General features: G+C 31.9%; 1 protein-coding gene across 2 annotated transcripts in view; it reads left to right on the top strand.

Annotated features, from left to right (window-relative positions):
* Positions 1–26,514, top strand: part of LOC126881598 (potassium channel subfamily K member 18-like) — a 579,919-nt gene that overhangs the window by 158,108 nt on the left and 395,297 nt on the right. The window contains exon 1 of one of the 2 annotated variants that reach the window (XM_050645960.1): positions 4,215–4,301. The exons of the other annotated variant lie outside the window; for it this stretch is intronic. The gene's annotated coding sequence lies outside the window, so the exon portion shown is untranslated. Of the gene's footprint in view, positions 1–4,214; positions 4,302–26,514 lie in introns of those variants that run through there. 2 annotated transcript variants of the gene reach the window in all.

Genomic DNA, 26,514 nt, shown 5'->3' with positions numbered 1-26,514 from the left:
GTACTTAAGCCATACGCTAAATAAAAAAATAAATAAATAAACTGAATGTATCTTTGGACGGAAAACACTTGGTACATACTGACAGGCCCAGATACCTTGAAGTCATACTAGACCGGTCACTAGCATATAAATTCCACAGTCAGAGTACAATAAAAAAAGGTTATTACGAGAAACAACCTTCTCCGGAAACTTGAAGGGAGCAAACAGTGTGCAAATCCATAGGTCCTAAAGGCAACAGCTGATGCCTTGTATTTCTTAGCAGAGGAATATGCCTGTCCCGTGTGGGGTAGATCTAGACACGCCCAACAAGTCACCACTACATTAGATGGATCATGTAGAATAACTATCTGCTGTATGAAATCTTGATCAAGACGCACGTGGGCTCTAGGTGGATAACTGTATCGACAGACCGAGAAGAATGGAAAAGGATTGGGGAATGGGGAGGTCTATGTCCAAAGGTTATTATCTCTCAAATTAATATTGATGACGCGCTGATACTGCCTCTTAAGTACTACCTGATAAAACCAAACACATTCTGGACCACACCCTTGAAGTCTACTAATAGTTTTGATGAGAATGTCTTCCGTTGCGAGAAACAGTACCTAACATAGTCCTTAAATATTTGATATTGTACCCTTGGACGAAAATAATTATTAAAATAAACATTTTCTCAACAATTACTGGATACAAAGTTTTTTCCAAGATCATTGAATGATCCGTCAGTTGACATTTGCATTGTTCGAAGTATGATTTCTTTGTTAATCAGATAGTGCTGCTGATATTGTATGACGGTAAATTGGCTATTGTTTTTTTTTTCTTCATTTGGTTCCTCTTCTTATGGGGCCCTTCTCAAAAATAGAGTATGGTTACTATAATTGAAAACTATTCTCTTCCTTTAGCTGTTCTCATAGCCGTTCAAAATATAGCCTTGTCCATTGCCAGATGTTTATTAGCCACGATAGTCTTTTCCTTCCTAGTTCTCTCTTTCCCTCAATCATTCCTTTAGCTCTTAATTGGGCATATTGCAACGTATTATTTCTCAATATGTGGCCTATGTACGATGTATTTCGTTAACGTTAGGTCCACAGTAGGTCCATGTTTCAAAGACCTCCAATTTATTTCTGGTTAATATCTTAAGGGTCCATGTTTCAACTGTATAGAAAAGAGGAGGCCACAGTAGTATTTTGATAAACGTAGTCGAGTTTAGAGTTTTATTCGAGAATCACATAGCAGGATTTTGATCTTTTCGAAATATTTTTTTGATCTGTTCTATTCCATATCTTATTTTTAGATCAGAATTTAGACTGATTTCGATCCAACATCCCAGGTAGTTGAACTTGTTGATCTGTTACTGGGTTGAAGTACTTTTTAGTTTTCTCGGATTGATCACTTAGGTTTTCTTCATGTTTATTTTTATAACAAATTGCTCACAGACCGAGGTTTTCATGTCAGTGAGTCGTTATAGACCCAAGTCGGAATCTGCAATCAACACCGTATCAACGTAGTATCTGATGCTGTTTATATTTGCAGCATTCACCTTCACTCCGTCCTTGGAATCCTCCATTGCCTCTTTTAATAGAAACTCGGAAAAAATATTAAATAGCAGGGGTGATAAAACACATCCATCTCTACAGGAAATTTTTTCTTGTGGATCCGTGTCTAACTTCTGTCATAATTTCTATTTCTGCGGACGTGGACCCAGCAATCTTAACTGTAGCGTTTTGGTTACAGTAGAAGTTTGTTAGCAGTTTGATGTCCTTCACATCTAAACCGACTTCATGAAAACGTTCTATTAGTAAATCGTGTCAGTCTGTCAAAGGCTTTTTCGAAGTCTGTAAAGCATATAAATATATCTATTTTTTGTGTAAACTGATCAAATTGTTTCGCATTTTGAGAGTTTTGGGATTGGTTTTTTCGATAGTTAGATTTATATTGATTCTAACTAGTTAGAATAACATACAGAGATATTTTCTTGCAAACATAATTTTTTAAAGTAGTTTATTTTATTCTATATACCAGTGGCGGCCGGTCAGGGTCGGCAGGGTCGGCAGTGCCGACCCACACATCTATAGATATTATAGATTTTTTTAATATTCAATTTAATTAGAGTTTATGTCATTTTTTGTATCCCTGAAATAAAAAAACTGTCAGATAATACAAACTAAATTTTATTCATGGTTTTTAAAAGGATTCGACCAATCCGAGCGTTAAGTGATCCCTGCGCATAAAGAGACTTTTCAAACACTGAATGATCCGAGCCATTCATCTGACTGTTCAGCTAGCCGGCCCACCTCCTCCGTAGCTTGACGATTTACACGTAAAACTCAACGAAAAATACAATTCGATGAGCAACCAAACATATATTTCTCCGTAGGCATTAAGCGGCAGGTACGGCATATTTAAATCTGCCGGTTTGATTTGGAAGCATCGGCAGAAATTGTAAAAAATAATCACGCCGTTTTATCGTATATCGTAATATCGTATAATCGTTATATCATATAATTATAGATAACTAATAAAATTGTTTAAGAAATACGATTTGGATTTTCTAATGTACTTTCTGATTTTAAGATATTTAGCGGCATGTCTAAAATAGTACAGAATGAACTAATATAATTAATTAGTTAAATTTTGAATAACTTTATTGGATCTGAGATTCAGAAAACCATTTTATTTTCGCTAGAAGTAGATGAAACTCCTGATTATTATGTCATTTACAATAATTATTATCAATTGTTTTCCGATACGCGTTACGTGGTAATATTTATGAGAGGTTTTAAGGTTTTACAGACGTGAGTAAAAGCTATAAGGCCGAATATGTTTTTGGTATTTTAAACAACAGATTAAAATTTTTTGATATCAAAAATAAATTGGTAGGGCAAACCGGGGCAAACTAATGACGGCGCTGCCGTGATGTCTGGTGAATTGAACGGTCTCCAGGCAAAAGTTAAAACTATTGCACCACAAGCTTTATTTGGTCACTGTCATGGGAATAAAATGAATTTAGTTTTGCAGGTTACGTATAAAAAAAATTAAGAATATCGTCTTTCCTTGCCAGTCTAGCTCGCCCAAACGGACTACTGTTTTAGAACAATTTGTTTCGAAAAAAAAATGCAAACAATTTGTCAGACGCGATGAAATTTTAAACCTAGGTTAATTTCCAGTGTAGCAGATTTTCGTGAACAGTCTTTGGAAGTTTTTTTAATTTATTATCGAAGGCGACGATTTTGAAAGTTGTGATGTGATATCTTGATCCGTGAAGCAATCGGTTTGAAAACTTTCTTAAATGATTACTCGTTTAATAATCTTTTAAATATTTTTAAGAAAGTGTTTGCCCAAACCGACTTGATATTCATTGTTTTTCAAAATCAGTCAACTAACATTATTTATTTCAAAGACAGAATAAGAAAACTGGTGCAAAATCTCAAAGATTTTCGTAATGATAGTAATTTTCAATATATATGCCCAATGACGTTTTGGGTTCGCTAGATATTTCCGAACCACCCCAAAAAAGACACATGCATGATATATATCTCGAAAAATTAGTATATTTTGAAATTTTGGATACCTACTATGTATTATGCAAATAGATACTCGTTTTTCGAATTTAGAAGATTTGAAAATTTTTGACCTCTTCGACGATTCAAAATTTAAAAGTTACCTTCGCCAAAGAACTTTCAAGATATTTATTATCACAAATTACTTAAAAATTACGCTGATCCAAATATTTTCAGAAAGTTAGATAAGTTACAAAATATGTGTAATTTTATATAATAAGTACTGCAATGCATTACAACAAACTGATCATCAATTCTCTTATTACCACCAACTTCTGCTTTAAATGAACGGGATTTCTCTTGTCTCAAAAGAATCAAAACATATTGTCGAAACACCATGAAAAAGAGAATGTCAAGTAAACCAAACAAAAAAATCTCCTATGATGATTTAAGCCTTTTAATTAGATGGTATGCCTATATGAGGAGACAAAAAGACCTTGCCGACCCTATCTCTAAGGCCACGAGCCGCCACTGCTATATACATGTTGAAAAAAAAAAATAAAATATCCATTATTAAAGCAATAAAATAAGTTTTAATACAGCCATAAAATGATCATAATGTTCGCTGTCTTTTCTTCAATTATATTGATTAGTAATTATTGATATATTTTTTGGTAAATAAACTTTGTTTATACGACCTCTTCATAATTTTTCTCTGATGATATCATTATTACGACGATTTAATTTTTAATACTAAATTTACAGTCAATATAATTGGTTGTGTTCTGTAGAGCAATAATATAGGTGAGTGCCCTTACAAATAATAGGCTACCATTAACAGGCTGATTTTAAACAACATGATAATAAAAGGATTTTCTGATATTATTATCTTAACAAAAATAATATCTATGGTATAATTCTCTTTTATAATTATTAATGTTTGATAGGACGCTAAGGCGATACGAATGCATATCAGATACAGTTCAGATAAGGAAATAAAAATTCCCTTTTATTATGATAAGTATTAAATATTTATGTGTTTAAAACTACATATCTATACAGGGTAGCGAGAATGTATGGAAACACGGTAATTTCTCGGAAACGGTTTGAACGATTGTTACAGATTTCGGTGGGTAAGGGTACTCTAATACGGCCGATATTGTAGTGGTAATTACATTGTTGTCAAATCTTCCGTTTTTCTGGAAATCTAATGAACTTTCTATTTTAAATGGAACACCCTGTATATTTTTTACGTTTTGAAGTCCTTAAGAAATACTGATTATTTTTTATGTTATGTTTCCTATACCTAAATGCCATAATTTCGGAGTTATTGCTACATTTATAAAAAAAAAATTAACAAATTATACAAATTTATTTTTTTGCACCGGGTAGATATTATTTTAGGTTCTTTGGGTCATTGGGAACAAAAAAGATCGTTTGTAATTTTCCTCGAAAGTTAATCGTTTCCGAGTTATAAACAATTTAAAACTGAAAAAAATCGAAAAATTACGATTTTCTGGGTTCAAAAACATAAGTAAAAAATATCATTTTTAAAACTATGAAGTGCCTAAATTCACGTTCAAACCTTATTTTATCAGATGCCGATAAGTGATTTGGTCTTATTTCATTCTAAAACATTATTTTTTGGTTAATAGTCCATTCTTTCACGGTTTTTGCTCTAAATTTTAAAGAACCGCTTGGATTGATATGAAATTTAGCATATTTATAGCTTACATGTCAAAGAAAAAAAGTGATATTGTGCCGATGTGTGCTTTTGCCCTGGGGGTGACTTTCACCCCTCTTGGGGGTGAAAAAATATATATCCAAAATAAGTCCGGAAATAGCTAAACTGACTAATTTTAAGTAAGTTTTGTTCTATAAAGCTTTTTCGCCAAGTCAACACTTTTAGAGTTATTTGCGAGTGAATATGTTCATTTTTCAACAAAATAACCACATTTTTAGACGGTTTTTCGCAAATAACTCAAAAAGTAAGTATTTTGTCGAAAAAAACGTTCATAGCAAAATTATAGCCTATAAAAAATTTAAAAAAATGGTGTACACGTTAGGTCTCTGGATCTCGTAGAACCAGAGTTATAGCCAATGAAAAATAGATTCATATTCATCAAATTTCAAATAGAATAATTCAACGTGAAAGATCCAAAAAGTTAGGCACTTTTTGGGAAAAACCCATTAAAACTTTTTTAAAGTGTTTAAAAAAGCTTTATTTCTGTTTTTACAAAAAGTTCCTAGCATTAAATTTAAGCAAGTTACGCTCAAAATAAAGTTGGTCCCTTTTGTTTTTGCAAAAAAAATGGGGAAGACCACCCCCTAATTAGCAACTTAAATGAAATTAATCGTTACCGCTCCACAAATTATTTTACTTATGTTGTGTTTATATGATCTGTAAGTTTCATCGATTTAAAGTGCATATTTTTGAAAAAATTTGGTTTCAAAGCAAAATTTTTAAAAATTTAAATTTTGAGAAATATGCTTTATTTCAAAATAACTTAAAAATTGTTATAGATACCAAAAATCTCGAAAAACAAAAAATGTCACATTTGCTTTTCTAAATATCATGTATTTTCTTGTTTTTCTGTTAGACAAAAATTGATTGAGATTCGGTGTTTCTAAATTTGCATACATTCGTGATCAGTGACTCGTTCAACCCCTTATAACTACAGCCCTTTCAATAATAAGGACTTTGAACCGATGAAACTTACAGATCAAATAAACAATATATACACGAGTCTAGAAAAACTTGTGAAGTCGTAACGATTAGTTCATTTAAGATACTAATTAGGGGGTGATTTTCTCGATTTTTTTACCAAACCCAAAAGTGACTAACTTTATTTTGAGCGTAACTGGTTTAATTTTGATGCTAGATTTTTTTTTTGTAAAACAAAAATGAAGATTTTTTTAAACACTTTAAATAAGTTGTAATGAGTTTTCCCCAAAATGTGCTTCATTTTTGGTTATTTCACGTTAAAATATTCCATTTGGAATTTGACGAATATGAACCTATTTTACATTAGCTATAACTCTGCTTCTACTAGGTGTAGAGACGTGATGTGTACACCATTTTTTTAAATTTTTTACAGGCTATATTTTTGCTAATAATGTTTTTTCGACAAAATACTTACTATTTGCTTTAATTGCGAAAAACCGTCTAAAAGCGTGGTTATTTTGTTGAAAAAATAAACATATTCACTGCCAAATAACTCGAAAATTATTGACTTGGTGAAAAAACTCCATAGAACAAAAGTTACTTAAAATTAGCCAGTTTATCCATTTTCTGACTTTCTTTGGGTGAATATTTTTTCATCCCCAAGAGGGGGTGAAAACCACCCCCAGGGTAAAAGCAGATATCGGCTTAATATCAATTTTTTTCTTTGACTTATTAGCTATGTGTTTGCCAAATTTCATGTCAATCCAAGCGGTTCTTTAAAATTTAGAGGTTTTGCAATATTTTACCGTTAAAGAACGGACTATAATGCAGCCCAATCTGTCCTCACATATGAGCTTTATTAACAATTAAAAAAAAACAATGTTTTAGAATAAAATATGCCAAAAATTCTAATAGAGATCTGATAGAAAAAGGTTTGAACTTGAATTTAGGTACTTCGTAATTTTAAAAATGATTTTTTTACTTGTGTTTTTGAACCTTAAAAATCGTCATTTTTTGATTTTTTTCATTTTTAAATTGTTTATAACTCGGAAACGATTAACTTTTGAGGAAAATTACAAAAGACCTTTTTTGTCCCCAATGATCCAAATAATTTAAAATAATGTCTACATGGGTCCAAAAAATTGATTTTTATAGATTGTTAAATTTTTTTTTTTAATGTAGCAATAACTCCGAAATTATGGCATTTAGGTATAAGGAACATAACATGAAAAATAATCAGTATTTCTTAAGGACTTCAAAACGCAAAAAATATAAAGGGTATTCCATTTAAAATAAGAAAGTCCATTAGATTTCCAGAAAAACGGAAGATTTCACAATAATGCAATTACCACTATAATATTGGTCGCATTAAGACACACCTACCTACCAAAATTTATAGAAATCGTTCGAGCGGTTTCCGAGAAATCACCGTGTTTCCATACTTTCTCGCTACCCTGTATTATTCTAATTATAGTAAAAATAGTGACCCTTTCCAATGAGAAATGTGTGACATATTTAACCCCTTAATTTACAACACTTCTACTAGTTTTATCTCGTTTTATTTCACATCTTATATTTTATACAGGGTGTTTCATTAATAATTTTCCATATAGTAACTGAAGAAACCTTAGCACAAAATACGAAGATTTAACCTAAAACACTTAAATAAAATGCGGTTCCTTACTGAGTTACAGGGTGTTTTATCTAAAAATTTAAAAAATATTTTTGCTCAGCATTTTAAAACTATTCGACGTATCCCTTTCATACTTGGCAGAAAGTGCGACTACTATACACCCTACTAAATTATGATAAACAAAGGTTTCTAGCTACTACCAGAGGCGTGCGATAAGGGATAGTGAATGGTTGACCCTTCTCAAATTCTACGCCACTGGAGGAATTACTATTTTAGTGCAATTCTTAGATTCTCCAATACTTTCTACGTAAATAGTATACTCTTTTTTGGTAACAATAAAGTCATTAGTTTTCAAGATATTTGAAGTTAAATATGAAACGGCACAGTTTTTTTTTGTTTCATGGCATAGACTTGGGTGTGAAGAAGCCAGTCACAACTTTTTGTTTTCTATTCATACATAAAGAAGGCAATGAGGTCCTTAGAGTTCCATAGCAAACTCTCCCACAGCTCTCTACTCAGTTCAAAAGCTGCAGCTGGCCGCTATGGACTGTCCAAGTTGCTCACCACATTTTTTCATTATACATCTTCTTCTTCTTTTTTTTTCATATGTACATAATATATCAAATTATCAGGATTAAAAGTTTAGAGGTTAATTTAAGTTTCACAGATAAACTCCATTAAACAATCATATATATTTTTGGTATTCAGAGACAATAGATGGGATATATTGAAAGCTGGAAAAACATTACATTTTATTAAATCTTCGATTAAATTTTAGGTGTATAGAATGTATTTTGTGTATTTATTTTGATTAATTTATAATATGATTCATATGATTAAAATTTAAAAATTATTTGTACCCAGTACTTTAAAACTATTTGGCGTATCCTTATCATTCTTGGCAGAAAGTGTAGGTACTGTACACTCTACTAAATTAAGATAAATAAACGGTTCGAGCTACTACCAGAGGCGTACGACAGGGGATAGTGGCTGGTTGACCCTTCCCAAATTCTACGCTACTGACGAAATCGCTATTTTAGTGTAATTTTTTGATTTTCCAATACTTTTTATGTAAATAATATGCTTGTGTCGTTTCATTTTTAACTCCAAAGATCTCGAAAACTAATAACTTTATCGTTACGAATGAAGAGTATATTATTTTCATAGAAAGTATTGGAGAATCTAAAAATTGAACTAAAATAGCAATTCCGCCAGTGGCGTAGAATTTGGAAAGGGTCAACCATTCACTTTTCCCCGTCGTACGCCTCTGGTAATAGCCAGAAACTTTTTTTACATAATTTAGTAGTTTTTACAGTACCTATACTGCCTGCCAAGTATGAAAAGGATACGTCGAATAGTTTTAAAATGCTGAGCAAAAATGGTTTTTAAATTTTTAGATAAAATACCCTGTAACTCAGTAAGGGACCACATTTTATTTAAGTGTTTTAGGTTAACCCGGCATTGGTCGCTAGGTAGGTTGTTACGCGAGTGGTCGCGCGTGAGATTTTCTCTCACATATCCAACTTTTGCCTTTCTTTACAAAATTTTACAAAAAAGATGAGGTTTCATCAACGATAAAGCCATTTGCTTTAAAAAGACAGGACGTTTTTCTGTTTTATTATTATTATCTTTATATAAAATATGACTATTGATGCCGCCAATATTTAACATTGAAAAATATATGGTAAGTGACCATCTACAACTAACCCGTGAAACAAAATATAGGATTTTCATATCATCGACCACATCCACGGCGCCTTTTATTACATCATAAAAGGATATTATTTTAGGTTTTAGCGGGGAAAATAAAATTAATTTTTATACACAGTTGGTGACGCCGGTGGTCGCTTGATGAGAGAATCTCTCACATGAAGCGCACTGACTCAACAATATGGTGATACTAAGTAAACTGAGTAACTATCTGAGCAGACGAGTCTATTAGATTGTCGAGGGAGGATAGTTAAGAGACTAGAAGGAACTACAGCGCGTATAATTTCCCAGAAAAAAATTTGTGCGCAATTTTTTAAAACCGTGAGAGAAAATCTCATATAGCGACCACTGGCGGGTTAAATCTTCGTATTTTGTGCTAAAGTTTCTAAAGTTACTATATGGACAATTATTAATGAAACACTCTGTATAATTTGTGTTAGTTTGCCGGTTATTAGCGCGCTCATATCTAATAAATCATATGTATTTTGAAAATCTTGAAAATATATTTTTTTACCTAAACTTTGGTATAAAATGTGTACGGAATTATACAATTTAGATTTTATTTTATTTGATCAGGTTATTATTTATGTTGTTTTGTGTAGTATTAACTTTCTGTTAAAGCTATTAATTAAGAATCCCGATATACCGGCACAAAAAACCAATTAATTCCCAAAAAAACTTTACATCATTTAGGCCATACGGTAACAGCCCGCACCGACAAAAAGCGAAAAATAATCAGATAAGTATAGCAGTCCTCGTTGACGTCGCAACATATCCAACGTATACTTATCTCATCTTGTCTCTCTCTCAAGAGCAATCCAATTAGGGGTATGTGGTAAAACTTCACGAAGCAAAGAACATAGTAAAAAGAAAAAGAGGCAGACCAAGAAAAAAATGGATACAGCAAGAAGTAGAGGCCGAAAAATTTAAACAAAAATCACTCGAGGCATTAAAAATAATGGCTTTAATAAAAAAAAATCGAAGAGATTGGTGAATGGAAATTAAAATAACTAGCTCAATTCCAACAACCTGATAGGGAAAAGTGAAGGGAGGAAAGAAAGAAAAAGCAATCTCTTTGATTTAAGCTTCTATCTTATATTTTCTGTTTTTTTAATTCGATGTCCAACCTTTCAAAAAATGGCATCAAAACGCTAAAATTTTATTTTAGTATTTTAATTGTTTATTTGCATTTTACGTCTTACCGGGCCTATTCTACTGTCCGGGCCAAAAATATTGATTTTTGTAATTTGATTAAAAAAAATAGTTAAAAAAAATTTGGCCCACTTTTCACGTGGGCGACTTCTTGAACCTTATTCTGGGATGTCTCGCGAATGTAATTATGCAAATAAATCTCATGGGAATATTTTTCCCAACGAACCCGCCGTTTTCGCCTTGTCTAGACACGTTAAATGTTACAAGGTGCACTCCCGAATCATAATTTACAATGTAACTTTGTAAATCATAATTTGGGATCAACAATGCACATACATTACAAATTATGATTTGGGAGTGATCATGGTAACATTTAACGTGTCTTGGTTTGTTTATTTCTACTGCATCTTGATTGTGAATTTAGAGTAGATAACCTTAACTTTAGAGAGGATAGTTTAACCATAGATAATAGTTATTTATGTACCAAGTCAGTAAAGTTACTCTTTATCGAACGGGTCTTATATTATGAGCAGATCGAGCGTAGCGAGCAAGGCGAATAACAGACGAGTTCGATAAAGAATCTTTACTGACCTGGTGCATACAAAATTTTGTCGCATTTTATATTGGTTTTAACACTTAGGTACTTACAATTTACAATTTAAGAACTTTTTAAATTTTAAACGTCATAATAATTTCATGACAGTGATGACAGATAACTTTTGCAAGATGGTTGCTTTCGATTTTTAATCGATAGTTATCAATATTGAATAATTACTAAATCGGTAAAGTTTTAATTTATTTTATATGAATATAATTGCAAAATACTACATAATTTCACTTTTTGACATACACTTAATTGATAATATCGCAAATTGTGTACAATATTTTTAAATATAGTGGAGTCACTGAAGGTGGATATAAGTTATTACCTCCGATTTCGTTGAACCTCCATCGATTTGCATGAAAATTGGTGAGTGGTTAGAGGATATCTCAAGGAACAAAGGTGACATGGTACCAACTTGCGCTTTTACCCTGGGGGTGGATGCCACCCCTTGTCGGAGGTGAAAATTACTTTATTAAAACTAACCCCATAATTCAATAGGGGGACAAATTTCAAGCAAAATTTGTTCCATAAAGTTATTAAAATAAATCAAAACTTTTTGAGCTATTAAAGATCAAAAATTTTAATTTTTCTTGAGGAAAAATGCATGTTTTTAACGAATTTTTCATCAATAACTCAAAAAGTGTAAGTTTTCACAAAAAAATATTATTATTAAAATTGAAGCTAATAAAACTGAAATAAATCCCTTACCAGAAAAACCTTTTAATGTTAACTAAATGTGAGTTATAGGTACCTAATTGAATATATATTTTTTTCGGCGACTAAAAAACTATAAGTATTCAAGCTGAAATAACGGGAAACTGATGCATTTTATAACATAAACTTATTAAACATTTGTCAAAGTACTTAAAAATGTCTATCAAATGAGCCCCCGAACATGTTGATAGCGTTAAAATTTATGCTCCATAATTTTTTCAAAATTTATCTATTAAAAATTGTTCCAAGAAATGTTTTTTTAATAACTCCGTTCGTGTTTATGATATCAGGTTTATCTAAAAGCTTTTTAAAAGTTAATTCCAAGTGCTATTTAAAAACGTTAAACTTAATCTTCTAAACCTCTTACTTCTTTAAAAAAATAAAAAGTTAAATGACCCCGGTTGCATGGTTCCCACAGCAAAAGTTAAGATTTAAACGTTTCCATCTCGGTTATTATTTTACCCTATAGAAATGGTAAAACAGACAAAATATTTGGCACAGAAAAGACTAAAATTTGGTTATATATAATTTTTTACGAATATAGTATTTTTGGAGTTATTATCAAAAGAATATGAGAATTAAATTAATTTTAAAAATTATGATTTTTTTAAATTATATCTTTTTTTCAAAAATGTGCATTCTAAACCGGTCAAAATTATCAAAAACATTACTTATGCTAATATAAAGAAGTTCTTGTAAGGATTACTATAAATTTTAATTTTTGTGGAAATGGCGTATGTTTTATTTTTCACTTTCTCCTAAAAAATTCGAAACGGTTATTTTATTTTCGTTATAACTTGCTTAATTTTGACGCTATTACCTTGTTCTGAAGCTCATTTGATAGGTATTCCGAAGTACTTTGACAAATGTTTAGCAGGAATATTTTATACATTGCATCGTGTTCCCGTTATTTAAGCTTGTATACTTAAATTTGAGCACCCGTCGAAAAAAATACACATTCAATTGCCAATAACTCACTTTGAACTAACATAAGTTTAGTTCTTTATGTGGGGAGTGTATTCAATTTTTTATTGTCTTCAATTTCAGTAATTATAACTTTTTTGTGAAAGCTTATAGTTTTTGATTTATACGTGAAAAACCGATTTCAAACATGCATTTTTTTACGAAAAAATAAAATCTTTGGTCTTTAATAACTCAAAAAGTGTTGATTTATTTTAATAACTTTATATAACAAATTTTGCTTATAATTTGTCCCTGTATGGACTTATGGTATTATTTTTAATAAAATAATTTTCACCCCCGAGAAGGGGTGGCATCCACCCCCAGAGTAAAAGCGCAAGTTGGCATCATGTCACCTTTGTTCCTTGAGGTATCCTCTAATTGATCACCAATTTTCATGAAAATCGATGGAGGTTCAACAAAATCGGGGGTGAAAACCTTCAGTGACTGCACTAATAACTAAAGTAAATAAATTTTAAGTTACTCAAATAAATAATCGATTACTGCCATCGACCACTTACATTCAATCTCGATTAATCGCGGCTGGTAAAGTAAAATCCTTCTTTCAGTACAATAAAGTGTTACTTTACTGCCGCAAATGAATACAAGAATGAATGACTTTAGTGACGGTTGGCGATAAAATAGAATTACTATATTTCTCGCTCTACGGTATAATCCTAAAGCAAAAAAGCCTGTTAATTTAATTTTTTTCAAAATATTCCATTTAAATAGCGAAGACTATTACTTTTTACAACCCCTTTATTGGTGTCTAACTTTTTATCATACAGCGATTTATTTTATTTTTTTATTATTATTATTATTTTTATGTAAGCTTATTGGGTATTATTAACATCAAATCATGTCCTTTAATTAAGAATCGGAATAATATATCGGCACACAAAACCAGCTAATTCTCGAAAAAAATCCTTGCATCCTCATCTTTTAGGCTATAATGTAACAGCCCGCACCGACAAAAAGCGAAAAAAATCAGATATAGCAGTCCTCGTTGACGTCGCAACATATCCGATGTATACTTATCTCATCTTGTCTCTCTCTCAAGAGAAATCCAATTAGGGGTATGTGGTGTATGTGTGACGAGCCGGAAGATCAGAGGGGCGCGACTCGCTCCCCAGGTCTAGCTGCCTCCGAATGTCAATATCTTCGACTTTAAGAGGCTGTGAGCAGTCAAGAGGTGTATAGTCACTTGATTTACAGCTTCTGTAATGTTTATTCGGAAAACAATGTGTTATTTTCATACCGACAGTGACGGACTAGTAAACTGCTAATTCATTACAATAAATATATTCTTCTATCTACTTTATTTTAAATTTTTAGCACTTTTTGAGCACATTATTTGGGCAACATTAAATTGGAGGGTCCGAGAAGTTAGCTACAGATATAAGGAAATGAAGGCGTGACAGTGTTGCCATGTGTTCTTAAAATAAATCGGAAAAGAGCATGTGATATATTATTATTAATTTATTTATTAACATGGAAAACATTAACTATGTAGATAAAATAACGAGAAAAAATTTTAAATTTCTCTAATTATGTCGACATAACAAGATTTTAGTATCAATAATAAATTTAAAAAGTGCAAAATATGTAAGTAAAATTCTGCTGCTTTTAGATTTTACTTAACATTGATTAAAGACAGAAATATTAAGTATAATGTAAATAATAACAGACTCCAGAATATATGCAACTGAAAACACAGATATACAAACAAGTCCACAGAAAAAAGCTGTGATAATAACAGGCTCCAGAATATATGCAACTGAAAATACAGATATACAAGTCGACAGTACTATTAGGAAAAATAATTTATCTAAAATGGAAGTTATAGCTATTTATATGGGTAAAAGGACTAAAAGTCTTTCACGTGCTACAATAGTTGTAGGCATTTTAATATTTAAAAAAATACAAAATAAACACAAAAATAGCGTACTGACGAAGTGAACACTTTTCAGTAACTAAGGGCATTTCAGTATTCAGGTACATTAATTCCAAATAATAAAAAGAAATATTTATAATATAATAAAAAGAAAGTCATAAAATGTATATCTGCGGAACATCTGTGCAATCTGGCAAACGCAAATTTAAACGGTCTGACTCTATTGCCAAATCTCTCCAGGAATCTATCAGGCGACAAAAAAATTTCTAGTAATTAACTGCAATGACTATCAAAACAAACAACAAATATTTATTCGTTCGTGTTTTACATGAATTAAAAAATAAAAATTCATAGAATAATGTAAAAAGGTAGTTTTTGAAGCTTTCTCTGTATATTTGAAGCCTGAAGTATATTATACATTATATACATTATAATCACATGGCAACACTGTCAAACTTCAATTCAACGTTCTATGAAAATCTAATGTGGCTAACTTCTCGGACCCTCCAACTTAATGAAGTCCCATTATTTATAAAATGACATATCGCACCCACAGTAATATAAGGGCTCAACTCAAAATTTGTGTTAACTGTGATTTTGAATGATATGGGCATAAAATGAAATTCTCTACCGGTTAGCGTTGACAGAGGGAGAAAAAGAACATGAATGGTTCGGTAAATATATTTATGCCTCTCTCTCACTCTCCCCTGTCACCTCTCGTTTTTACTGCTACAAGGTAACATGGCTACAATCAGTAACATGCCTTGCTATGACGAAAATCCTGGTTAGTTTGTGTTTTAACATTTTGTATTATATATAATATGAACAATATGATAAACAAAGACTCGTTTCATATGGGCTCTCTGAACAGCAAAGTGGAATGTTTTCCTGGCGGTGCCTTTTGGTATGTTATACCTGGGTTAAGCAGAAAGCTTGAATTGAGTCGAAATTTATTTCGCTTATTCCCCGTTAGAGGGCGTTCTATCCATACTGCGATATAAATTATTTTAATTTATATCGACAATCTACGGTCTGTCTTCCTTAGAGCCTCCTTGACAACAGGTAGACCTAGAAATAGTACTATCGGAGGATGGAGGAAGACAGATTTTAATCAAAACGAAACCGTAGATTTTCTTATTTTGTTAATGCCATACTCTGCATAGAGTACAAAGACTCGTTTCATATGGGCTCTCTGAACCGCAAAGTGGAATGTTTTCGTGGCGGTGCCTTTTGGTATGTTATATCTGGGTTATAGTCTAGGCGCCAGAGGGGTCACCGTGTCCTTTTCAATTCTGATGGACAAACTCAACGGTTTCTTATGAATTTTTGGCTGCTGATTACGAATTTTGAGGGTGGATTTCGATTCCAGTGGTCAAAAAATTGTTATAAACAATTTAATTGTTTATAAATTGTTTATAAGGCTCTGGCTCATAAACTAATAGAGATAAAAAAGAATGTTTCAAAAAAAATTTGTTAATTAATATAAAACGAAGAAAAAAACGTTTATTAATCTTAAATCCATCAATTACAACTCAAGATATTGTAAAATTAGTGCAGAATGCAAATTGCAAAATAAGTATTTTTCGAAACTTAATCGATCGTAACTCGACTTCTACACAAGCAAATGAGCCTTAGAAGATATCATTTTAAAGCTTCATTAATAGGCTTCAAAACAAAGTTTGCTAAATTGTTTGATCTTTATTTGTTTTAGAATTATACCCGTTTGAAGTTACAATTTTCTTTAAAAAATTGTACATTAATTTGTTTATAAGGGTTTCAAGTAAATTTGAGCTATAAACATTTATCCTTTATTACGAGGAAAACAACGAAAAGCCCCAGATACAAAGTTTACTACTTTTTAAACAATTAGAATAATTGAAATAAAAATATAATAAACAATATTTTAAATCTAAGACTTTTCGTTATAAACTGCTTTCTGGCTGCATCCCATATCTCCGGATTTTACAATATATAATCACGTAGAGACGACGAAAATAGGAGAAAGCAAATAGAAGACACTTAGGCCACGCATTTACCTTCTCTTCGTCTAGGAAAAGGACCGAAAGACAGTTTCTAAATACTCAAAAACTGAGTAAAATGAAAAAGATAAAAAAGGGTTCAAGGCAGGTTTTGTTTATATTCGATTCAGAGTTGGACGACCATCTCCATATAGCAACTATTTCAGCATCCTTATGCATCATCAGTGAAGTTTATGCAGTCACAACGCTGAAGGGAATATAAACATTCTGCCTTTTTAAGGCAAACCATCGAGATGCAATGAACCCACCTTTTGAGACGCAATCTAGCGACATCTCTCGTATTACGAGGAAAACAACGAAAAGCCCCAGATACAAAGTTTACTACTTTTTAAACAATTAGAATAATTGAAATAAAGATATAATAAACAATATTTTAAATCTAAGACTTTTCGTTAATAAACTGCTTTCTGGCTGCATCCCATATCTCCGGATTTTACAATATATAATCACGTAGAGACGATGAAAATAGGAGAAAGCAAATAGAGGACACTTAGGCCACGCATTTACCTTCTCTTCGTCTAGGAAAAGGACCTAAAGACAGTTTCTAAATACTCAAAAACTGAGTAAAATGAAAAAGATAAAAAAGGGTTCAAGGCAGGTTTTGTTTATATTCGATTCAGAGTTGGACTACCATCTCCATATAGCAACTATTTCAGCATCCTTATGCATCATCAGTGAAGTTTATGCAGTCACAACTTTGAAGGGAATATAAACATTCTGCCTTTTTAAGGCAAAACATCGCGATGCAATGAACCCATCTTTTGAGACGCAATCTAGCGACATCTCTCGTATTACGAGGAAAACAACGAAAAGCCCCAGATACAAAGTTTACTACTTTTTAAACAATTAGAATAATTGAAATAAAAATATAATAAACAATATTTTAAATCTAAGACTTTTCGTTAATAAACTGCTTTCTGGCTGCATCCCATATCTCCGGATTTTACAATATATAATCACGTAGAGACGACGAAAATAGGAGAAAGCAAATAGAGGACACTTAGGCCACGCATTTACCTTCTCTTCGTCTAGGAAAAGGACCGAAAGACAGTTTCTAAATACTCAAAAACTGAGTAAAATGAAAAAGATAAAAAAGGGTTCAAAGCAGGTTTTGTTTATATTCGATTCAGAGTTGGACTACCATCTCCATATAGCAACTATTTCAGCATCCTTATGCATCATCAGTGAAGTTTATGCAGTCACAACTCTGAAGGGAATATAAACATTCTGCCTTTTTAAGGCAAACCATCGCGATGCAATGAACCCACCTTTTGAGACGCAATCTAGCGACATCTCTCGTATTACGAGGAAAACAACGAAAAGCCCCAGATACAAAATTTACTACTTTTTAAACAATTAGAATAATTGAAATAAAAATATAATAAACAATATTTTAAATCTAAGACTTTTCGTTAATAAACTGCTTTCTGGCTGCATCCCATATCATTATTTTTCATTTTACTCAGTTTTTGAGTATTTAGAAACTGTCTTTCGGTCCTTTTCCTAGACGAAGAGAAGGTAAATGCGTGGCCTAAGTGTCCTCTATTTGCTTTCTCCTATTTTCGTCGTCTCTACGTGATTATATATTGTAAAATCCGGAGATATGGGATGCAGCCAGAAAGCAGTTTATTAACGAAAAGTCTTAGATTTAAAATATTGTTTATTATATTTTTATTTCAATTATTCTAATTGTTTAAAAAGTAGTAAACTTTGTATCTGGGGCTTTTCGTTGTTTTCCTCGTAATACGAGAGATATCGCTAGATTACGTCTCAAAAGGTGGGTTCATTGCATCGCGATGGTTTGCCTTAAAAAGGCAGAATGTTTATATTCCCTTCAGAGTTGTGACTGCATAAACTTCACTGATGATGCATAAGGATGCTGAAATAGTTGCTATATGGAGATGGTAGTCCAACTCTGAATCGAATATAAACAAAACCTGCCTTGAACCCTTTTTTTGTCTTTTATATTTATCCTTTAATTACCAATAATGATAGAAGAACTCAAAAGATATAATTTGAGCTTAAGAAAATGTTCGTAAGTTTATTTTTGGTCAAGATATCGATATTCTAATGGCGCGCTATGAGGCGCGACATCACACAGTCAACTATTTTTCGACGCTTTATCGATCGTAACTCGGCTTCTAGGCATGCAAATGAGCCAATATGTGATATCCATATATAAATTGATCGAGATATTAAGCAGCATCATCATTGCATATAAAACGAGCATTTAAGTTGTGGCGGCATACACACAATTGACGTGCCTTGATGATGCCTCAAAAGAACTAGATCCACTTTATATGGATACTATCCACTGGATATCTATATGATATAGATTATATTTATATCAAATAGATAATTAGACTCTGAAGCCCCAGAAAGTTTTAGTTTTACTGCGTACAAGAACAGACTTAGTACCACCCTGTAACTGTAAAAATTGCTCTAAGAACTTATGCAGATGTAAAAAAGCTGAGATTCCCTGTATATCTCGATTCAGATGCATGAAACAAAAAGTTTGTAAAAATAGTATTAATAAATAATATCAACTAACTTTTTAGTTCTATTTCTGAAATATTAGTTTTTAATGTTTTTTTCTCATTTAGTACAAAAAATAGAAGACAAAGTAAATAGAATGAAACGTGATAGGAGGTTACAGTATGACGATTTAATTATAAGAAATATAGGATACAATTTTATTAGGATCTTCAAGTATGAAAAATGAAGATAACGTATATATACATACAAATTATAATTTGCATCGAGAAGTTAGCGCGTGAACTTTACGCGGTGAGCCGATTTTGCGCCTCAGAGCGCACTATCAAAATATCGATATCTTGACCAAAAATAAATTTACAAACATTTTCGTAAGCTCAAAATGTTCCTTTTGTGTTCTTCTATCATTATTGTTAATTAAAGTATAAATATTTATGGCTTACATTTGCTTGAATCCCTTATAAACAAATAAATGTACAATTTTTTTAAAAAAATTATTATTTCAAATGGGTATAACTTTAAAACAAATGAAGATCATGTAATTTAACAAACTCTGTTTGGAAGCCTATTACTGATGCTTTCAAATAAGACCTTCTAAGGTTCATTTGCATGCGTAGAAGTCGAGTTGCGATCGATAAAGCTTCGAAAAATACTTATTTTGCAATTTGCAATTTGCATTGTGCACTAATTTTACAATATCTTGAGTTATAATTGCTGGATTTAAGTTTGGTAAACGCGTTTTTCTTCGTTTTTTATTAGAGAACAAATTTTGTTTGAAACATTCTTTTGATCTCTTTTAGTTTATGAGCCAGAGCTTTATAAACAATTTATAATCAATTAAATTGTTTATAACAATTTTTTGGCCACTCGGATTGAAATCCACCCTCGAAATTCGTAATCAGCAGCCAAAAATCCATAAGAAACCGTTGAGTTTGTCCATCAGAATTTAAAAGGACACGGTGACCTCTATTTGGCGCCTAGACTATATTTAAAATTTAAATTTATAGGACGTTACATATTCGTAAAGACATTTTAACGTCTGCTTATTTTTTTGGAAAAATAATTTTGTTTAAATTGGCAGGTAAAGGACAATTTAGATCAATTAATTTTTCATACATTACTTTAATATTTTGTCTGTACTGTCGACACTTCAATATGAGGTGCTGTAGATCTCCAATTCTACCACAGGCGCAATATGGGTTATCACTGATACCTATGCTGTGTTTGTATGCTGGGGTTAGTGCGTGACTTGATCTCATTCTGTTTATTGTTTTTATAAATAACCTATTCCATTCATATTTAAAACATCTCTCATTGGGAATTAGTGGTTGGCAATTTTTAAAATTTATTCCCGTTGTATCTTGGTTATATACTATATTTGGTTGCCAATTTTGTTTGCAATAGTTTTTACTGATATTATCTATACCGGTTACTGGTAGAAGTATTTTTTTTATGTCTTGATTGCTTTAAGCTGCATATTTAACTAATTTGTCGACTTCTTCATTTCCTAATATTCCAGAATGTCCTCTAACCCAACAAATAATAATTGAACTTCCCGAGGAAATAATATCATAATATAGATTCTTGATTTCTATCTCAATGTGAATTGTCAATTGGATAGAAGTGAGATTGTCCACAATGCTTCTACAATCGGTGAAAATAATATAACTGTCCTTACCAACAGAGGCTATATATTTTAACGCAATTATTAATGCTGATAATTCGGCAGTATATACTGAAGCTTCATTGGGCAATCACCATGATTCCTTATTCAGAATACCAGTGATATGTATATTGCACATCCGGTTTTATTTTGAATTTTGGAGACGCCAGTAAAAATATATTGAAACATAGGCCACCCACGGTTCTTAGACATTACTACGGTTGCCTAAATCGACTAACCAATGAACATTAAGGGTGAGATTACGTCACGAGAGTTTACTGTCATTTGAATCGTAATATGATTTTTTTCGAATCCTGAGAAAACCAAGTATTTTAGAAAAATTTAAACGGAGGATGCAAGATTACATTATTACCGAGGGTGGAAAGCCTCTTAGAATAAACAAGCAGATTCTATTGAATGAAAAATTTGAAATTAAATATCACACTTCTCTTTTATTTTCAGCCCTGTAACTTATTAAAATAAACATTATAGAAGTTTTCAGGGTCTTTCAGCCCTCGGTAATAATGTAGTCTTTCATTCTGAGTTTAAATTTTTCAAAAATATTTATTAGTTTTCTCAGGATTTGAAAAAAAATGATACAATTAAAACACATTGAGAATTTTGACATGCGTCAAAATTTTGCATTAACTCAATGTAAAATTCTGAACTGTTGAATTCCAGCTTCCCTAATAATTATTTTACATCAAAAGACATTAGAAACTATTTGTAGAGGATTGAAATCTCTATTGGAAATAACTGTTAAAATTGGTCTACGTAATTAAACATATTCCAAAATTTTGTAAAAATGTAATACATTTTAGTTTTCAGCCCAAACTTAGGCCACACACAATGCAATAATGTTCACATTTTTGAACTGTCAATATTTTTATTTTATCATCTATTGTTTAAAAACAATACAGTTGATAAGATACCCTCAGTTGCGGAGAAAGGATTAATAATAAAGATTTTTTATTCAGTCAATGGTGTGAGCACTGTCAGTTAAATAGTAACGTGTGGCCTTACTTTTACACGCATACCTATTGTGGCAAATGTATCATATTTTTCAAAATTTTGGAATGCATTTAAATCGTAGAACAATTTTAATACAGATTTTAATTCTCTACAGTATTCTCTCATGACTTTTGATGTAAAATATTTAGGGAAGCAGGAATGCAACAATTCAGAATTTTACATTGAGTTTCCTATGGCCCTTTTTACGATTCACCACCCGGTATAAGATAAAAATGTGTACTATTTGTCTTATTATTTCATAATATCACAAATAATACACATATATACACAATAACACACATTCAATGATCGAAAATCATTTAAAAATATGGGAATGTAAACTCTTGTGACGTAAAGTCAAAAATATAAGTCTCCCCACCACCGTCGGACAAGACAACCGTAATAAAGTCTAATAACCGTGTAGGCCACCTGTCTTTAATTATTTTGTTGAAAATTCCACACCTGTAATTTTGAACCAATCAAAATACGTTATTTTGACAGATCACCATGGCAACGGAGGTATTTTATCGGAAATTTTTTGCTCGTGGGGTACCCAACAGCGAATTATAGTGGAAATTTTTTGACGTTTACAATAACAGAACATTTTTGACAGACTGGTTTTTATTTGTTTACATAATTTAGTTTTGATTCATTTTCTATCACTTGTAGTTACTCAAAACTTACGTAAAATTGAAGAATATACTATTTTCTATCTTGAAATGGTATTCCCATGCAACTACAATGAGTAGAAATTACGAATTTGAAAGCCTAAATAATTGCTGACAAAGCTATGGCGCGCTATTAATCTGTTCATGCAGCTTTGGATTTTCAAATGCAAATTTGGTGTGGAATTTTCTTACCGAATACCACGCGAAGTCAAATTAATATCCGGAAATTTTTTTTTAATCATGAATATTTTTAGAAAATTTCCCTCGTCTGCGACTCGGGAAATTTTCAAAATATTCATGATCTCAAAAAAATTTCCGGAAATAATTTGACCTCTAGTGGTATTACTAGTGATAATACTGCCTGGAAGGTTTGAATCCATGTAATATGTTTGTATTACCTTGGAAAAGAGAGTTTCAGGAGGTTTAGTTTAAATTGGAGGTAATTTATTTTTGTACCTTTGGTCTTCATACATTGTCAATTTTCTGTAGCTTTCAACGTATATGGGTTTTTTTTGTACACCAATATTTGTGGCTTAAATCTAATATATTATTCAAGTTACGAATAGTTCTTAAGTAGCTGACGTTTTTTGAGATAGCTCTAGCTACAAACTTATCTGTACAAAACTGTCTGCGTAGAGTAAGTGGTGGTTCCTTAGCTTCAATTTCAATAATAGTAATAGGGGTAGATTTTAAGTGACGAAGACAGAGTCTTAAACATTTTATTCCTTTGGATTTCAACTTTATTGACGCAGATCCATATAAACGACAACTATAGTCGAAAATTGGTCGAATCATATAGGACAAGGTTAAAAACAAAGGTAAATAAATCTACCAAACAACTAATCTAAAGTACAACAAATAAAATTTGTATTGAATACCGACCTGTTAAATCGTATCACTAAACCCATCGTTGATAGATCTCTAGTACGTGCTAAAGGTACATACTGTTAGGATGAGCTGGGGAGAGGCAAAATGTCTAATTAGGGTGCAAGTATATATTACGTGTAGAGGCGTTTACATCGTGATCTACGTTTGTAACGTCAAGAAAGTACATATCTCTTTGATCTGCTAAAGGATTGTGTTAAATGTGTGTAAATTAGACGTATAAAGGAATTCGATACCAAAAAATAAATTAATTAATTTTTTTAATTATGTACGGATTTTGTCAAGGTATCAAAAAAAGCATGGTAGTCTCGTTGTTTTGGCTACTTGAGCCGTTGCAGGCTCCTCATTGTTAATGTTAGTTCTTCTAGTGTAAAAGCTTTGTGTAAAAGACTGTTGAAGTGCATTCAAATAAAACAGTTTTTTTTAAGTTTCGCTTCATTGTTTGTTAGAAGAAGAGTGTCAACACCACATTGAATTGAATGAAACACTTTTCATCAACTGGTACTCGAAGGAAAGGTAAAGGGTAATAGGGGTCTAGGCGGTAAAGTAGGTCTTAGTACTACTAACCTTCTAGGTCTAAAGTAGGTCTCTAGTAGGTCTTCGCTATGCTGTTAAAAACAGAATAGTTTCATCCTGACTATCTAACATCTCACCTGGCAACACAAAGTACGGTAGACGCCTACGCAAAAATGCACGGCACCTTAAGAAGGAGAAGTAGAACCATTTATATTTTGATTATTTATCTACATCTAGGAATTATATTAATTTATCTCACCAGGCTCAAAAATTAAAAACTGTCTTAAAATGGTCAAAAGATTCTGCGAATTTTCAGTTTGTGACTTGCTCAGTTGAATTATTTTTTTGAGGTTTATAAATTTTAAACGAAAATAATATGCTTTGACTATATTATTACTTACCATTATTTACGTTCATAACATAATTCTTGAAAATTTGGATACTTATAAGAAAAACGTATTTCTAATGTAACCTCAAAATTATAAACAAAAACATACATGCACCAGTCACAGAAGACAAATTTTATTTCACATTTGACGTTGGTATTTACTCCGACAAAAAGCCTTCTAGCAAAAAACAGTTTGTTACCAGTTTGTGGATTGAATATACGCAGCAAAGCAGTATATAATATGCTGTCAAACCATACAAAACTGATAGACATATTAAGGATAGACAAGGCTTCTCCTTTAAGTGTCGTCTCCTAATCGAAGGTTGGATATCATCATCATTATCTTTACTCTATCTACCTCTGCTCTGAAGAGTCCTATGGAACTGCATTTAAACCAGTCCCTTAAATTCTTCAACCATGTCACTCTCCTTCTTCATATACTCCTTCCGCCTCTTATCTTTCCCTGTATTATCAGTCTTGGCATTTCATATCGCTGTCCCCTCATTACGTGTCCCAGATATTGTAACTTTCTTATTTTTATTGTGTTTATTATTTCGCATTCTTAATCCATTTCTCGCAATACTTCCGTGTTCGTTTTCTTCTGTGTCCATGCTATTCTAAGCATCCTTCTGTAACACCACATTTCAAATGACTGTAGCTTATTGATGTATTCTTGCTTGAATGTCCAGCTTTCAAGTCCATATTGCAGTACCGAGAACACGAAACATCTCAAAGCTCTTACTCTCAGTTCTAAGCTAAGGTCTTTGTTGCAGATAATGGTTTTCATTTTTACAAACGCATTTCTTGCTATTTCTATCCTGGTCCTTATTTCTGTTGTTTGATCATTTTTCTCCGAGATCCAGGTTTTTAGGTATTTTTATTTATCTACCCTTTCTATCGGTACATTTCCTAAATATAGACTTGTTTGTATGTTTGTTTTCTTAGTTATTATCATGTATTTGGTCTTTTTTGTATTCATTTTTAATTCATATTCTTGATTTAAACTGTTTGTTTTGTTTAGTAGTAATTGGAGTTGTTCAGCAGAGCTTGCCATAATTACTGTGTCATCTGCATATCTTATGTTTTTAATAGATATTCCGTTAATTATTATTCCTTCACTTGCAGATAGTAATGCTTCTTCAAAATGGCTTCACTATATGCATTAAAGAGTAATGGAGACATAATACATCCCTACCTAACTCCTCTCCTGATTTCAATTTCTGGACTGGGTTCGTTATCTATTACAATTTGTGCTCCTTGATTCCAGTAAAGGTTTGTTATTATTTGTAAGTTCCTTTTGACTATGATTTTTGTCTTTAGAATTTGGACTAATTTTTCATGTCTTTATTTGTCAAATGCTTTCTGAAAATCAACGTAACAAACATGCACATCCACAGTCATGTCCATGCATCTTTGAGCTAACACATTAAAACCAAATAACGCCTCTTTGTTCCTAGTCCGTTTCTGAACCCAAACTGACTATCATCTGTTCCTTCTTCTAGTTTTTTATTTATACGAACCTGTATTATTTTCAAGAATAATTTGAGAATGTGACTTGTTAATGATATTATTGTTCTGTATTCACTGCAATCTTTAGCGTTTGTATTTTTAGGGATAGCACAAAATATGGAGAGTAACCATGGTTTTGGTATGTTTCCTATTTTGTACACTGTGTTAAACAAGTCTACGATAATATCTAAGCTCTCATCGTTTATATATTTTAAGTTTTCTACTGGGATTTGGTCTGGACCTATTGCTTTATAGTCTAAGAGCTGGGAGCGGATTTTGTGCGTGATAAGTAATATGGAAAAACTATACGGGGATATGTTGAATTAGATCAGTACATGACTTTCACCAACTACCGGAAACCAGAGTTGGGGCCGAGGGTAATTATAAGGGGTCAATGTCGCGGATTTTATAATTTTTTTATGACGCTCATGATCGAGATAGTGCACCAAAATTTGGTAACAAGTAGGTCATGACGTACCTAAGTAAAACCTCTAGGGGCTCAACGCTGCGTGG

The sequence above is a fragment of the Diabrotica virgifera genome, chromosome 3 (genome assembly GCF_917563875.1).
Source record: "Diabrotica virgifera virgifera chromosome 3, PGI_DIABVI_V3a".
In the NCBI taxonomy this organism is placed as follows: Eukaryota; Metazoa; Arthropoda; class Insecta; order Coleoptera; family Chrysomelidae; genus Diabrotica; species Diabrotica virgifera.
The sequence above is the reverse complement of the archived record's forward strand: the minus strand, read 5'-3'. Positions and strand labels throughout refer to the sequence as shown.